General features: G+C 35.6%; 1 protein-coding gene across 3 annotated transcripts in view; it reads left to right on the forward strand.

Moving 5' to 3' along the window:
- LOC138136921 (beta-1,4-glucuronyltransferase 1) overlaps positions 1-18,280 on the forward strand; it is a 118,049-nt gene that overhangs the window by 23,003 nt on the left and 76,766 nt on the right. For 2 of the 3 annotated variants that reach the window (XM_069056227.1, XM_069056226.1), the window contains exon 2: positions 4,972-5,028. The exons of the other annotated variant lie outside the window; for it this stretch is intronic. The gene's annotated coding sequence lies outside the window, so the exon portion shown is untranslated. The remainder of the gene's footprint in view (positions 1-4,971; positions 5,029-18,280) is intronic. 3 annotated transcript variants of the gene reach the window in all.

Here is an 18,280-nt window from a genome sequence, read left to right on the forward strand (position 1 = left end):
TTGAAATCGTATCTTGAATTATCGTTATCAAATCTTTTGGAAACTTCAAATCAAGTTTTGAGCTCTAGCTCAAAAAAATTCATGTTGACCCATATGGACCTGGAACCCAGCTCTATGACCCATTTGTTGCAATACCATGACAACTTCTGATCCACAGCGGTAAACCGCTGTATTATCCGGCGCTATTTTAAGCCCAGTTCAAATATTTTATTTGATAATATTGGCGCGCAGATCGTCGATAAACATCCCCGTATTGGTGGTGTTTTTCACGTTGATTAAATTTATTTTCCTCGCTAACAGCAAACAAACACGATTATCTAGTCGAAAACGGTAAATAGAATTATGTAACTTTCCGGACGTGCTTTTAATTAAAACTTGATCCAAACTGAAGCGCGAAAAATTGTTCACTTTGATCAGTTCCCGATACAAAATGGGACCAGTTAAAATTCTTGTCAGTGTTGGTGGCGACAGATTGATGGTAGTTTTTACGACCTGTCCGTAACTAAAGAGAAAATGAGCTTTTTAACGAAGACAGGACGAGACGAACGTCGTGATTTTATCAGTTTAGAGGAAAATTAACTTTGCAAGGACAGCGAGCGTAATGCGCTTATTACAATTAGAAGGACGAAATGAGGAGACAACGTAGGCTCACCTTCGATGGTTTTAAGGCGCGTTCGGCCTTCCTCCGTCAGTGGAAATGTTCACGGTTTTTACGTAAATCGCGATCTAGTGGTAGATTAGTTGGCTCGCATGTTTAATTAGATGTTGGGGGTGGTAATCGATGCTTCTTTAATCAGAGGGGTGTTTGCGGTATCGACCAAACAAAAGGGTGATTTGCCTTGGCCGACGTTAATTTGTTGTGGAGAATGTGACACACTGCTCCGACCGATAAATTATTCAGGCCAAGACGGAAACGGAAATGTAACATAATGACATTAACATAAACATGTAGAGTATGCATAAAACGTAAATATGAATCCAGTCGGAATGAATCCAGGATTAACATGATAATGTGGACGTCTCAGTTTCACACGGTCCAAATAACAAATGGTGGCGGCATTTACGCCGCCCCACGTCTTCCTCTGGACGTTCTTCGTTGCTGAGCAAATTTGAAAGGCCAAAGGATGGTTTATCAACCGATGAAATAGCGGTTTTACGGACGCACTTACATTTGCGAGAACCTCTTTTATTATCTTTTCAGCGGGGCTTACCTCGTAAACACTTCATTTTACAACGGTGATACGATGTTCGTTTAAATTTTACTCGCGTTTAAATATTTTATTCAAGACGTTTCGTCTAATGCGATGTCATGATGATATCAGTGTGAATTGGAGCCAGTGATAATAGGCACAAGAGGGCCCAAGTTTCTGAAACTATCCCACCACGGTTCGATAGGATTCAGATCGGTTCAGCGAAAGTTGTATTTGGAGTGTTTGACTTTTTATTTTTGCTGTTTCTGAGTTACTCTGACCAAATATGATTTCTTACCAAATTATTTGTCAATTTTGATACAATATACAGTGAGTTTTTTTTAAGACTGGCCATAGGGTTTTACATGCTAATTTCTCAACCCCCTGTTAAATTTTGTTCCGATGAAAATATTCAAACCATTTTTGGAATAAAGTTGAAAGATTTTTTAAACTATCGGATAGATTACAATTCAATATCCCAAACTGTCGAAAAGGTTGTGAAAAAAATATTTTTAGGGCGCCGAAATAATAGTACGTCGAGCGGCCGCCAGAGTAGCGCCATTGTCGGCTCAACCTAAGGTTCTCGATGATAAATAAGGTAGCGACAACTCATTGTTCGTTTTTGAGACGCCAAATTAAAAGAGAGGACATATCGACAAATGCCGTGAGTGTGACAAAGACAGAGTTATACACAATTTTACGGGATGTTTGTATCGTGTCACGGGATGTTTGTATCGTGTCGAACAGATTAACTTGCATAGACGCCAAATTAAGTGAGATGGAAATATTGGCGCAACCGTTGTCGTTACCTTTTACAATCGAGAACCTTAGCTCAACCAGCACCTGACGATCTCCAATTTTGGACTCTTTCGGCGCGCTTAAAAAATATTTTTTTCACAACTTTTTCGACAGTTTGGGATATTGAATTGTAATCTATCCGATAGTTTGAAAAATCTCCCAACTTTGTTCCAAAAATGGTTTAAATATTTTCATCAGAACAAAAGTTAACAGGGGGTTGAAAAATTAGCATGTAAAACCCTATGGCCAGTCTTAAAAAAAACTCACTGTATGTATTAAAAATGAAGCAAATACATATTTCATTTGTAAAGGATTTTTAGCATTTCTGCTTTGATATCATCCCTTACTCTGCTGTAGTACCCTTTTGACCCATTCATTTTTTTCTCTTAGTATGGATGTAAAAGATATCATTTGATTACAATTTTGTGTTTTTAACCCATTTACTTTTGTTGGACCTGTGCCTTCATCTTCCATTGTCTCTTCATCTGCTTGGCTCTTTAGTTCAACTAATTCCTTATCAGAGTTGTGCAAATCGTTAAATATCTCCTTAACATTATCAAAAACTTACATTGCCAAAGCTCCCATAAACTTCAAAGTTTCAAAGTCCGTGAAGTTGCGCAGAGCTTCAAAATCAAAGCTCTTCTCAATACTATTCATATAGGTCACTTCTTAACTGTCACTTCATTCTATGCTTCTTCAATGATGATGATATCTTTGATCTAAAACTTTTCCAAAACTCCGGCACAGTTGCTTTTATTTCATCATCAGTCTTATAAATTGACTTTCTAAAGGTTCTTCTTAAAAACGAAGCTTTAACTTTGTCGTGGTACGTTGATCCAGAGGCTCAACGAGGAAAGTAGTTCTTGGTAGAAATACAACTTTGATGTTGGACCGCAAAGTTTATGTCATGGCTTCAGGTTTTCTCTAACAACAGAAGAATAAGACTTTCTACAAATTTCTTACAATTCTTCAATGCTGTGATACATGAGCAGGGGCTGAAGTATTTTTCCTCTATGAGCATTTCCCCCCCAAGAAAAAGTGTTAAGCGATCTTTGGAGGCCCTAAAATCTGGAACACTTCCCAGGAATTGAATATCTTTTGAAAGATAATTTCTTTCAGCAGAGATTGGTCTCATCCACTTAAAATCATAAGTGTATAGAATACGACTAGCAAAGACAGTTGTAAGAATAATCTAAAAGAGTTGAGACGTTTCGTATTGTTGCCAGCTAAAGAAAGAATTTTCAAAAACAATTGTTTTAGTAGTAGACCTGAAGGGAAGGAAAAGGTTATTGCTGAAAAGTTTAAGGAATATTTAGTAAGCAGTGTCTAGAAGGTAGTAGATGACGCCAACCACTAAAAAATGTCAGGCAAAAAGAAAGAAGACAAAAATGAAGACAGTAAAAATATCGAATTATCGCAGTTTATAAAGAAAGACAATTATCTCCGATACAGACTGGTTTCATTCACATAGAATAGTAACTTCTCTCCTTTACAATCTTTACTAGGCTGTTCATATCCCCCTTCAGTGTCTGCACTTGTTGTTTTACCTTGTACTCGTAGTGTCAAATTCGTAAATCAATAGCGGGATTTAATCACTTGCTAAAGCTGAACACTCGCCCCACTTTAATAGACTGAAGGTCTTCTCCTGAGTAGGGACAAGACTTCTTGGAGTATTTTTGTTTAAAATCTCCTTCGTTTACAATCTTGGACTAGCCTGTTCAAAGACAAATGCCCCTTCCAATGTCTGCACTTGTTGTTTCACCTTGTAGTCTCATATTCGTAAATCAATAACGGAATTTAATCATTTGCTAGAGCTGAACACTATCGCCACTTCAATAGAGAGTTGAAGACCTCTTGAAATAAGGGCAGAACTTTTTGAAACACCTATCTTGTTCGTGCAAATTTTTAATCCACGTTAAAAGTAATATTTCAATTTTGTTGTTGGTGGTATAGTAGTAGGAACCGATATTTGGAACGACTTATGTAGGTTTTTACGTACTAATACTTTTATGAGGGTTGGAACGGTTGGGACAACCCATTGCTGTCGGTCGTCATTAATTACTCAATTTTTTTTGTGCTTCATACGATACATTTTTTTATTTGGGTGGTAATTAGGAGTCCTAGGTAGATACCTAGAAGGGCCCGGAAAATCCAATAATTAATTTGTTATCGAAAGAGTCAAAATTGCTGGTACACATTACAAAATTTCGAGTACGGACCATCAAACTACAAATGTTCGGAGCGTGCCGAAGCGACCGAAATCAGGTAGTATTTTCCTACTACTTTAAATTAAATCACAAATCAACATTACACAGGGTGTAATCGAAATACACGAAATAATTTTAACCACGAGCTACTGGCTTCATGTAGAACTCAGAAAAAATATTTAAAAAAATTCTATGTCAAAAAATAAATTGACATTTAATCTTTGAAGTAAGTACAATTTTTTATATGTATGTAGTTGCTTTTAGTCTTGTAGGTTGTCCCACAACATCGTAGGTAAAATTTCGGCACATTTTTAAAATATACCCTTGTATATCATAGTTTATAAAATGTACGCCAATGCGAAGTAACCTCTAGGAAATTTGCTTTAAAACAAGGAAACCGCATTGGTGTACGTTTTATAAAACATTATATACAAAGGTGTATTTTAAAAATGTGCTGAAATTTTACCTACAAGGTTGTGGGACAACATAGAAGACTAAAAGGAACTATAAAAAATTGTACCTCAAAAATTAATTGTCAATTTATTTTTTGACATAGAATTTTTTAAATATTTTTTCCGAGTTCTACATGAAGCCAGTAGCTCGTGGTTAAAATTATTCCGTGTATTTCGATTACACCTTGTATAACAATTTTTCGTTCATTTCTTTGTTGCGCCCTTCTATTATTTGAAAATGACTCGTACTCTGCATTACCTAATATCTAAATGTACTGTTATTCATAAAATCTTGAAAACATTTAATTATTCGTATTTTTTCAGATCTTTTTCAACCATATGCCCCATCAAGCTAAGACTAACCGCCTTTCCGCACAATAGGTAAGAGACCGTCATTGTTTTATTTATTTTCTCCCGAATTCTGAGCGGAAGAACATGACATTCCATTCGGGAAATATCGTACAAAATAAATCCAAAAGAGTTGGTGTTGTAATGTTTCTGGTGCTGTTACAATATTTCTAAATGTCAACCCCGCTGTTTATCACCACAGCGTCGAATCCAGCCTGTAGCACATGATTTACACCCTATCTGCAAGGGAAACACCAATTCGTATCTCTCCATTCGAAATGATTTAGTAGTCGATTAAGGACAGTTTTGTTCCTCGAAGCGTGAAAGGATAAGAACCGCCTCGTCTTGTCCACGTCTCGGGGTTTTCCCCCGTTTCTGCGAACTCGATGGTTGTAATTACGTATGTCGGGATTCGACCAGGTAGGGTTTTTGGCGGCTCCATCAGACACAAAAAATTACAAGGAGCCGACAGAATAATGGCCCAGCCGAAATTGTTTTTCTAGTTTAGCTAAACACAGTGATTAAGTCGTACCCAGGAATAGTAAATTCGCAGCAGTTCTGCAAATGACATGATTTTATTAATGGTGGTAGTGTGTAAGAGTTCGGCGGTATCGCTTTTTTCAACTTCCATTAATTTTCAAGAGACAAGTTGTAATTTGGGAAATGGCCGGGGCGGATTTAATTATTGAAGGGTTGAATGTGCATGTTGTGTTGGAAGAATTGTCGCCGATATTGATGGAAAAGCGGGGGTATTGGAAAACATCGAATAAATTGGATGGAAGTCTTGGCGAGGTGTCTCACCCGCTCCACTTCTTGGACAGTTTGTGGAGCTTGTATTTTTCATCAAATATTAACGAGGATTTTATTGAAGAACGTCATAATGTCGCCGACAATTTCAGAAAGAGGGTCGGAGATGGCTTGGTGCCAGATAGCGTCGAATTTATTTTTTTTACTTTCACAAGGAAAACCCTATTAAATTTGTGATATTCTCCCAGTTGTCGTTTTTATACATGTTCTTTTGACGGACTGATATCTGCGAATTCCTCAAGGAAACTATATATTTTCGTGTTTGTATTGAGTGCACATGTGGTACAGTGTCGGGATTTAGAAGCTCACTAAATTTGGTGTGGACTTGTTGAAAAGTAGAAAGTACCAAAAGAACAATAAATAAGAATTAAAAAGTGGGAGAATGAGTGGAACAGTAATCTATCGAAACGACGTCAAAGGACTAAATTTTTTAATAGTATTTTAGAGGTGTTGGATTCTCTCATGGCCTGTGACCTTGGAAATATATACGCGAAGGCGGAGAGATAACCAATGAAAAATCTGTAATTGAAAACTGAAAACGCCTACTTGAGACTAATACTTGTTGTTTACGCAGATATGACTCATAGCCCATGAGAAAATCCAATACCTCTACCATGATGGGACTAATCCTCTTGTTATCGTAATTTGAAACGATCTTGCTAGATGCAGGTAAAGTTTTGTAACAGATGGTACAATGGTCAGGAACAAATTTGGTATAAATGGTAAGAAAAATACAGAGTTGGATAACTTGTTTAAATATTTATGTAAAAACAATTTAAGTATTAACATTAATAAGTGTAAGTAAATTGGACAATTATAATCTGGCAAATGCTGAATTAATATTACATAAATATGAAAGTGTAGTGGAATTAGTTAAAATTATTTTTAGAACACCGCAGACCAAACAATCGCTTCATGTGTTTGTCTTATTATTATGTAAAGATATTGAAATGATTGCAAAAAAGTTTGGCATTTAATACATCTAGAGCACGCTCACAAAGAAAAGTACGCATCACGTGGTGTCTAGCCGACGTAAATCATAGGATCGCCGATGTACTTCTCGATTTGAACCTACTCTACTGAATAACCAGCGCATGAGTCAGATCGGAATAAATTGGGAAGTGTTTTTGACAGTTTTTTAAATGTTTTTTTTTTCCAAAAGTCGATCGCGGTTGCTCTTTCCACTTATAAAAACCAGTGGTCTGGACCAAGTGCCAAACCTCAAAAACTTGGCAACCTTCCCAAGGTGGACTATCCAAAACTGACCGCCCACAACCACAAAAACGAAAAGGTCACCGATAAACGCTTCCATCATGAACGTTTCTCTTCTCTAAGTGGATCAAATATCATCAGTCTCAGTATCCGAGGCATAAAATTCTACTTTTACTGATCGCGATCGACTCAAGAAATTCTTGGCATTCTCTTCGCTTCATCTTGAACGTACCATAAACAATCTAACGACGAGGCGAGTCAAAAATTTGAACCAGTGTGGAAATTAATGAAATTATCATTTTTCCATTAGTGGTGATTGGTTTTTTCGTCGATGGAGTGGACCAAAGACTGCTGCAAATAATGGGTCTTCAACGCATACAAAGCGATTACACGCTAAAGTATAAGATGAATAAAATTACAATTTCATACATAAATTTCCATCACAATGAAGTAATTAGGGATACAATGTTTGCCTGAAAAATCGGATTTTGCCTTGGCGGTTGACACGTTTTTCCCAGGACGATGCGCCACCTCAATAAACCATCACAAGCTGAAGACATGGAAAAGTGTTGCAACAGAGTCGCGCTTCATCATTGTTATTACGACCTGACATTTGCGAACTTTGTTGCCATTTTAAACAACATTTGCAATAAAGATTCGCATCTGGGGAATATACTTGTCACTTTCTAGCCCGCAAGTACCGCTATGAGTTGCCACCTGACCCTGTTACAATTGTACGATTTTGTTCTATCATTGGCCGACTTATTTGCATTTTGCTGATACAGTTATGCGCTTAGATAAACATGAAATCGCGATAATAGCAGCGGATTTACCGCCGGTGCTGACTAAATCGAATTGTTTTTCGAGGCATTCCTCGGAAATGCTAATTAGCGAAACATTCCTCTTAGTTTTCTCCGAGAATTTCCAACATTCGGTCGGTATTGTTGTCAGCTCATAACAGGTGAGTTATTAGGAAATGTTGACTGTCGAGAAATACATGAGCAAACAAGGGATTAGAATTGTCTCTTTGTTAAAAACTGATTTTTATCCTGGGGCTTAATTAGTACTTGCTGTTCTGTGGAGTATTTGTGAGGCTTCAATAAAGACTAGTTTTCGTAACTGAGAAAGATGAAGGTTGTAACAGCGAAGACGATTTGAAAGGTCACATGTACATATTCGAATCTTATCTCGAAATCTTGTTCTCATGGAAATCGTGGTTGGCACAAAATTGGAGATGTTGCAAATTATTTGTCTAATATGTTCTGGACGAAATTGTAATACAATTTTCGGAAGTCAAAGATTTCATGAGAAATAAATCGAATAAAGGAAAGATACAAAATAGACTGTGTGGTAGATAGGGAACCAGGATTATGAAAGAGTCAAGAAAAGAGAAAAAAATTATTAGAAAATTTAAGTTGCGACTAAGAAACGAGAAATCTTGATGGATTTTTTTTACAAATGGAAAGTATTATACAATGCAGAATAGTTTTCACATACATATTTCGCTTTAATTAAAAAAAAAAAAAATTAAAATATAAATGAAACTTTCTTAAAATTTAAGCATCAGAGTAAGCACACTTGCCGTTACCAAGTTTGTATTCTATAAACAGTTCATTTCATCCTGGCTAGTTGTCTGGTTTTTACAAATCTTTGAAGAAATGATTTCCCTTGTGCTGTAGAAGGCCAAAGCAGCACAATTGGATTTGTTTGTGAAATAAAAGGGAGAAGAATGAAAGGAAAAATGATTTATTCAAACAATGGATGATGGAAAGAAATGCGAAAAAAAATTGCGGAAGATGTCATTTTGGTTTATTTTTCAAGCAAAAGAAATATTAACTTGACATTTTTACTTTTTTAACATTATGCCTCACGTTGTGGCGCCACTTTTAACATTGTTTGTGTTGTAAATTGTTTATTTACATGGAGGTAAACAAAGTTAACAAAGGTTTGTGGTGAGACTCTTGAGGGAGCTCGAATGATCAAATGAATAATGATTTGTTGTCCATGCGTGCATCCCTTTTATAACCTGGCTGGGGATGGTGCGGCACGCTCCGACGGCGCGCAGCTGATGTGATGGTAGGGGCCCAGCGTTTAGATTCTCGCTGGTGACGGTAGCGCTTCGAAAGGGTTAGTACGGGGCGTTTTGGTAGTACATCCGTGATTTATGCTACACTTTTACTTTTACTACCTAGAGAGAGAATACTGTAGCGTTTGCTCTGAGTGTGGGTGGGTTCGATGATTTCAAGAATTTTGTAGAAAACAATAACAATGAATTTATTGTTGATTAACAATTTACCCTAAATGAATATAAATTGCTGACTACAAAAAAATGTAACTGAAATTCATATGCTAATATTAAGGCTTGTTAATCACTGTCTTCGCTGACCAATAATTCGTTAACAACATTCACTCTAATAACTAACTGACTAGTTCAAACTCGCATTGTCTCCATTTTACTCCGGTCTCGAACATTCCAGGTAGGCCTCGGCACTCCGCGGTGGATCATGACTCATTATTCGTCGTTGTCAGCCTATTTTCTGTTGAGACAGTAGAAAAATTATTTTAAATCAAAGCAAGGTGGAAGAACATCAGAAAAACAACAAACAAACTGATTACAAACATAAAAATATCAATTCTATAAAATTAAGCCACTTTCTTTTTCTTTCCTTGCTTTTCTCTTCCATATCTCTTTCAATATTTCTCCTCATTCCTTTCTCTCTCCCTCCCTCTCTCTCTCTCATTTTGCTACATTCATTCTAATGTGGTCGATTGTCTCTCTTTCCTCATTGCACATTCTGCACCTTCCTTCCACTCCTTTCATCCAATACCTGTTTTGTCTCTCCTCTTTCTCGCTTTTACTCAACTCTACATTCATCCATCTTCATTTTGCTCTTAAGGGTGACCGATACTGGCGAAGTGTTTCAGTTTTGCCACCTTTATAACGCAGCCACTAATACACAGTAGAGTATATAGATAAGTATGGAAACCAAACTGAATTTTTACCTGAAATAATAAGCCCTGAGGCCCTGACCGTTTCCATGCCCTTACCGAAAGGTTCTCGGAGTTTTATGGTTTAATCTGGTTTATCAGACAAACAATAAATACATTTCTTATTTTGTCTAAAAATGTAAGACATAATTTTCTTCTGGAAAATTGTCGAATAATAAAATTATTAATATTATAATAGATTAAAATGGTCCAATAATATGAAGTCCCAAAATTCACGCCCATAAATAAATGTCTTTCTCGCATTAGACACATTAGACGTCGTATGCGAAAAAGACATGTTTTTGCAACGAATTACATACAAGATTTTTTCTAATTCCGTAAAGTATTAGGCAAAAAACAAGAAAAAAGAAATACAGGTTTTAATTTTTTTAATTCACTAATTTATTACTCCTATCATTCTATCACTCTCTATCTACTCCAATTCATTTATTACAAAAGTGATATTTATTGTTACAATTTTGTAGCGATTTTCTTGCCAAATGAGTGATTTTGATCTGCGGTATAGCTGCTATATGTAATGTATATCCAGTTTATTACCTGCGAAGTCGCAGCCAATTATCAACGATTTGAGCAATGGCTTGCGTTTTTTAAAAGTTTCTTTTACATGATGAACTGATGAGATCAATTCAATACTTTGATTGCTTTAGTAAAAGAAAAGAAAGCTTTTCTTGTAATTTTATACTTCTCTCTTTTTGGCACTAATGCGAAAAAGTGACAGTTAAACGCATTAGTGCGAAAAAGAACGTCATTGTGACATTCAAATGACCACCAAAAAACCACCTATTTTGCAATGGAACTACTGGTCTCGCGAAGGAGTAGATAATTACCAATTCGCGATTTCTTTTTGTGATTTATACATATACCTACCTGCATACTCCACAACGCACAAAACTTTTCATACGATCATACTTTAATTTATAAATCAATATTTCTGTACTTAATTTGTTATACCGGGTGTATTATGAAAAACCTTTGGTGCTATAACTTCCTTATTTTTTATCCGATTTTAATAAATGATACATCAAACAAAATTCGTTTTAGAAACACTATAGCTCGACATGCTATAATTTTTTTTTGACATTATATTTTTTGACAGACCGCAGCTAAGTTTGTTTTTTTAAGTTGCACTGTATATTTTTTTATTTTTATTCTGATAGATGTTTATCTTCTGAAACACAAACATTAAAATAAAAAATCAAAAATTTTTTTTTAATTAAAAAAAATTGAATTTCCAAAAATCAAGTAACCATAACTTTACTATAGCAAATGTTCGAAATTACCTCCATTCTCTCTAAGGTACATTCTACAGCTTCCACTGACGTCTATTGCGGCGTTTAATAAAAATTGTGGTGGTATTTGTTCTCATACTGCTACGATTCTTGTTACTAAATCATTTCTGTTATCGACGGAGTCAAATAGACATTGTCTAGAATGCACTTTTATTACTGTTTAATGTGACTGCTTGATTAAAAAAAAACGTTATTTTTTAATTTCTTCTTTTTCTTTCTATGCATGAACATGTTGTTTACATTTTCATATTCTAAATAAAAATCTCTATAAAACTGAGCAAAAAAAGTTAATAGTGCAATTTGAAAAAAAAGTTGACTTTCATTTGTCAAAAACAGAACTCAAGAACAAATATTGGATCAATTCAAATTGTAGCCCATTTAAAACGATTTTGCTTGACACATCAATTATTAAAATCGTCTGAAAAATAAGGAAGTTACAGCACCAAAGATTTTTCATAATACACCCGGTATATATATTATATAATGTTAATGACGTTGACGTAATAATGTGCGGACTCAATTAGACAACAATTTATTCATTATTTTTATACGTACATATTTTTAAAAAAACCTAATATTTAATTCCAAAAATTAGTTTTCATAAAAAAAAAGCAAAAATTAATTCGCTCTGTACGGTCATAGTTTATATTAGAATTTCTGAAGATATTCGAACAATACCGGGACAGGGTATTATCTGTAAAGTCATAAAATTTCCTGGTTGAAAACTGATCGGCGGCCCAAACTAACCCCCGGATTTGTCCCGTTCCTAAACAGGTAGGTAGTTTTGAAATCGGAGAAAAGATGTGCCTCTACTGCCTCTGGTGGCAAAAGCGATGAACTAAAACCGTTTTTATTCGCAAATTTATAAATGAATAACTTCCACAACTTCTGTTTTTTTTTAATTATTATTTAATGTAGTAGGTAAAGGTAAATATATTGTATAGAATTACAAAATATTCTAACGAAATGTTCGCCTGGAAGACAAAACATTTAACTTTTACATTAAGCTCAATATAAAAAAAAACAAATGTTTCATCCACAATTTCACAACGCAGCGGACTCAGTAAACTTATTTAGATTCATTCTACAAAATCTGGAAGCATAATATTGAAATTTAGGTAATAAAAAATCGAATTAAAGCCGCGCACTTTAGATTTTTATCATATCATCAGACAATCTTTTTCTCTTATAAAAAAAAGTATAACGCTGCGGTCTGGAGAATTAAAAAACCTTTAATTTGATGTATGATACTTGACGAATGATTGCGTATTAACTGAGTTCTTTGCATTTGCATTTGCAATTAATGAAATACACTCTAGTCAACGCTGGTATCGGTCACCCTTAATCTTTCGACTTCTTCACTGGAATACCCACTTCTCTGATAATATGTCTTTCTCTTCTCTCTCCTTCTTCTCCTCTTTTCTCTCCAGCATTCTTCCCTTCCATCCATTTTGTCTTCAAACTTTGCCGCTCTCTTTCCTGCTTTCACTCTGAGCCTATTTCTCTTACACTCTTTCCTCACCTGGCGTTTCTCTCTTCATTGCTAGCACCCCTCTCAAATCTTTTTTTTTTACACTTTCTCTACCTCTCTGCCCATACATCAATATGTAGTATAAAGTGCGTTTCAAGAAGTAAGAAAATACGTTTTTGTACTCATAGCCTCAAAATCGGTATTTCCCGGTTGTCCTCGGAGTACGGAAACAACGATTTCCCGCACGCTGTGTTTTTGACTTTGCAGCAGCAACCACAGGAAATTGCATTGTAAGATTGGTGTTTAATGACGTAGACAGACGGAAACGTCAATTCCCTTTAAACAAAATGGTGGCTTCGTCACATTTGCAATTGTAAAATTAATTCTCAGCAACACAATGAATAAGTAATTTTACTATAAAACAAATACGAATACAATTCAAAAAGGTAAGAGTAATAACAGGGCCTTGAAAATGTTAAATTATTTATTTTATTTTTAAATATTTTTGAGTTATTCGTTACGAAATACATAGTTATTTGTGTATCAAGGGCCAAAAAGTGCATCTTTTTCGTCCGAGTCTGGGTTTTCTAGTCGAGGCGGAGCCGAGACTTGAAAACAGGCGAGGTCAAAAGGCACTTTTTGGCCGAGGTGGACATAACGTTTTTCGTGTTTGTTTAGGCATAAATTTTGAAGTTACCTTTGACAGATGTCAAATTAGGTGTGTCCTCGAATAGGTGGGATTCAGCCCTGCTTGGTTAAAGACTAATTTCTAACATAATTTTAATTTTGAAAAATCAAGTATGCCTTGGAAATTTTCAAAAAACCTATTTTCCTGTAGAGTAAAGTACCTTTTATGTGACAAATACGACAAAAAGTTATTAGGGAAAGTTGTTTAGAATCAACATCTAGGCTTTTAGACAAAATTTCAAAATCATCGGCCAACTATGATTTTTCATTTAATCTAAAGTTTTAATTTACTTTTATTTAATTATATATCAAAAATATCAAACTCAGAAATAGAGAAAACTAAAGATTCAAAATTAGAAGATCCGAAGTAGAGAAGTATGTCAGGTTTGGAAGCGAAATGACAATGAATAAAAGAATTGGCAGAAACAGAAAGAGCTTTTTTCTTTAAATTTTGAATTTGCTATTTCTTTTTTTTTTGTAACGTCTTCGTATGTAGTTTTTTTACTTATCTTTTTCTCTATTTCTATCATCTTTTACCTATTTTTCCTTAGATTTTCATTTTTCTAATCGTCCTTATCACTTTTACTTCTAATTTCTAATAAAAAAAATCATAACAGATTTAAAATGTATCGTTTAATTTACGATTATTATTTGTCAAATTTGAAAAGTACTAAGTTTTTATTGTCTAATTTGCACTTTTGGATTTAATTATTCTCTTCAATGTTAGCTTATTTATTTTTATCATCTATCATTTCCTTCTCTATTCGTCAATTCCTTTTTCTCGACATTTCTTCGCCGTGAAAATAATATTTATCAAAAACCGAAAAATTCTTTACACAAACTACACTTTCCTAAAAGTAGGACCCAACCCAAACCGCGCTATTTTCTAAGATAACACTTTGCCTCAGATTATCCAACTTTCAACTCATTTTTAAAAACTCCGGGGATTACCGCTAACTCGATTTAAACCCAACAATAATTTCTAACGAGCTGATCCAGTTCTGAAGCGAATACAATTATTATTTCAGAAGTGAGCAGTCGTCCTTTCCCACGAGACGCTTACTAATTTAAAGATGTTCCAGAAATTCGGAATCCATCTAAAAATAGTATCCACGTGAAGGTGTTCCACAGCACTTGTACAGTTTGTTTTATTTACTACTTTATCGGTGTTAAACATTAAGTGGGTGCAATTTGTTAACCGCAGCAAACACCGCAATTTATTTACATTTAGAGGAACTATTCAAATGCGTTTGTTGCGTTTTTGGACCGTTGAAAAAATAATGGCTAAACCACGACTAAAGGATTTGGGAAAGTGTCATCGACAAGGACAAGTGTGCATTCATTACGCAACAACTTTCTCTCCATATTTCAGATCCTTGTAGAAACGTAAATACGAAGGGATGGAGTGGAGGAAATGACATTTAACTAGAAATTAAGTTACGGAAGAGTGCCGTACAACTGCCCACATTGTACGCCGAGCTACACAAACTTCCATCAGGTTTTAGTGAAGGATTAAACGAATAAATCCCACGTTCCACAACTTTCATTATCATCATGTACGAACTCCCAAAAGACCCATTACCGAATTATTAACAACACAAAAACGCCACTCAATTCCGTGTTGGTATGTGTGAAAAATTCACGTGTTCCCCGGGGATGAATACGGTTAAGTTGAAGATCGATCCTGCCACATTGATAATTCAATAGGTGGTTTCCGTTCGATTCAACCACGACGAACTGATACATTTCCGGTATAATTGCCACTATTAGGGAGCATTACCGGGGGTGCGGATTACACCCATTTCGCAGAGAAAACGGGATCTGCACCGAGGGAATATTTCAATTAGCATCATTATGGCTGTTTTAGGGTAATAAAACGGTGCTTGAATTTTCGGCGAATAAAAGAAACTCGAAAGTTAATTGGGGGCGGTTTGTTTTTATTAGAAGTTATTAGAGGATTTCTGTTGGGGATGACGGGTCGCAATTAAAACAATTTTTCGGTGATGGACGAGGCTCACGAATGCGTGTTCCGCCTAGTTTGGAAATAATTAAGCGGCTTTCAGCGTCATGAGGGGTCTTTACTGAAGAAGGGGGTTTTAGGTGCCCAGGAAATGAAGCCTTTGAAACCTTCAAGCTTTTTTTGATATTGTCGTACACAAAGATAACCCCCGTTTCATGTGACTGTATCCTACGGTACTTATTTTCACCAGGGTGGTACCTCTGTGTGGTACTGCTGCAGTGATTAGCTTAGTAGAACATAATGACAGTGAGAATAGTTAAAATCTAGAAAGTACAAGAACAAACAAAAGAGACAAACCTAATAAGAAATCACATCATCATAGCAATTTTTTTCTCATCTTTTTTTACTCATCTTTCACCCTTAACTTAACAGATAATAACAAGAAGATATGTTCTCCTTGCCAAGGACAAAAGAAGGTAACAACAGAATGATACACAAGGATTATTTTTTTCATCTACTTTTCGCTGCAGACTTCGTCTATTTCCATTTTCTAAACTAGAATAGAAGAAACATCATTTCATTCTCTTTCCTTTACTTATTTTTCTTGTGTTCATTTCTCTTCAAAACTGATCTTACGCATCATTTTTTATTTTATCTCATTTACTTCTCTAATATGGGTACGTTTCTGTTTCTATTCTTAAATGTGAATTCTTCAGTCCTTTTCTTCTATTCTATTATCAGAATTTGACTTTGAAGAAAGAACAGCATGGTAGTTTCCTTAGGCGAGAAAAAGCGACAACAAACACTTCATCGCATTTATCTCTTCACTTTTTCTTTCATCCATTGCTTTCATAAATCAGAGGGAAAAACTTCTTCATCTTCTTTAAATTTCCATTTTACTTCCAAACCTGACAACTATCTTCCGAACATATTTGTGATCATCAAGCAGATCTTCTTAGATGTCTAAATTCAATTTCTCTTGGAAGAGGAATGGCAAGAAAAGATAACCTCCTTTACTCGTTTTTTCTCTTTTTTCCTTCATCAAGCTAAGCAATGACAAAACAACATATCAATTCCAAAATTTTCCAAACTTCTTCTCCGGTGCTCTTCGTTTCTTCTTTCCTCGTTTTGCTCGTTGACATTCCCATTTGTATTCTTTACTTTTCTTCTATTTCTTCTATTTTTCCCCAGCTCCGTTCCTCTACCCATGTTTCCACAAATTGTCTTGCGTAGTCCCAAAATTCTTCTTTTTTTTTTCTTAAACCCGCTACGTTCGAACACCCTCACTTTTGCCGTCTTCGTTATATTTTTTGCTTCTGCCCTTCCCTTCGTATCTTCTCTCTTGTATTCCCCTTTATGCTTTTTTTCCGGATGCCACTTTCTTTGTCCATCTACCTTTTTCTTTGCCCTTTTTACATATCCCCTGTCTCCGTTTTCTGAATCCCTCCAGTGAAAAACCTCTAGTCTCCCCCTTCCCCCATTCCATCTTAACTGTATCCCCTCTATTGATATTTTCCTATATTCCACTTTACTTTTCTTCTTCTCCTTTCCAGCCGTGCTACTCTCTCAGACATGTTGTTTTTCTTTTCCTGCAATTTCTTTTCTCCATTCTTAAATTCTTCCCTTAGTCGTTCGATTTCTCTCTTGATTCTTGGTTCTGTTTTCACATCTCCTTTATGTCCTCTTTTATTTCCACTTTCATTTCCTCCATCTTTTGTAGTATCTTTTCCATTTCCCTGCCAGTTTTCTGCTCTACTTCAGGTGATCTTGCTGTTTTCTTGCTTGCTCCAAATGTTACTTTTTACCCTTTTTGTTCACTTTTAACCATCCTCAAACTGCCAAGAACCACTTAATCCTAGAAATGTAACAAAGGATCAAATTACAACTGAAAATTAACAGATACGAGATGGTGCTATGGGTTGGTTCCAGGTTTGTAAGAGGGATGGAAATGAATAAGAAAAATGTTTTGCAGATGTGGCAGTGAAAATGAAAAAAGCAACATCTTCGTATCTTTTGCTCGCTTAGTTAACAACTGGAAAAACGAAAATAGAAAGAAGAAAACTATTTCTTATTGTTTCGTCTTCTACGCTTCGGGAAATGTGTCTTGTTTCTACGATCAACAAATTCTTCTCGAACCAGTTTAATAAATCATCTCCGCGGGGCCAACCCGATTCCAGATTTGGCACCAATTGAATTCGTGTAGAGGTAGAGGACGGTTTTGATTTATTTTTAATCTAAAAATTGTAGGAACCATGCAGTTTCTTCATAATAGTCTAAATATATAATAATACATTATTTAAGAATCATTTTTTGTCGGAATTAATTATACTATCGAATACTCCGTAATGATTGGTTATAACAAGGTGTTATTAAGAGAATATCTCCATAAAGTGATATTCGTCCAATCTAATTGGTTCTAATAGAATGTCGTCGATTAGTTCTCGATGATTTATGACCTCGAAGAAAATATCCGCCCGACCCGTTCTCGGCTATATTTAGAAAGCAAATGATGGATTATCGCGAAAACCTAAATAATAAATTTAAATAATTACGTTTCACATTTTAGCGTTTTTGCAACGCTCGCCGTTATGTCGGTCGGTGCCCCACGGCGCAGCATCCAGGCCGCCGGAACTTCCCTGGTGGAATGTCCCATAGGCGCCACCTGAAATGTTCGTCTAATCACGTCGGAAAAAAGTGGATCCGTTAAACTCGTTGCGCAAACCCGAATACCAACCTCAACGATTTTGTACATCTTCGTGCAGATTTCGACATCCACAAGCTCTCTTGTAATGGAGTCGAGACGAACTCGTTAAATGTGAACCATGTGGGAACACATGTTCCTCGACGGAA

Source organism: Tenebrio molitor, chromosome 8, assembly GCF_963966145.1.
Source record: "Tenebrio molitor chromosome 8, icTenMoli1.1, whole genome shotgun sequence".
Taxonomy (NCBI): Eukaryota; Metazoa; Arthropoda; class Insecta; order Coleoptera; family Tenebrionidae; genus Tenebrio; species Tenebrio molitor.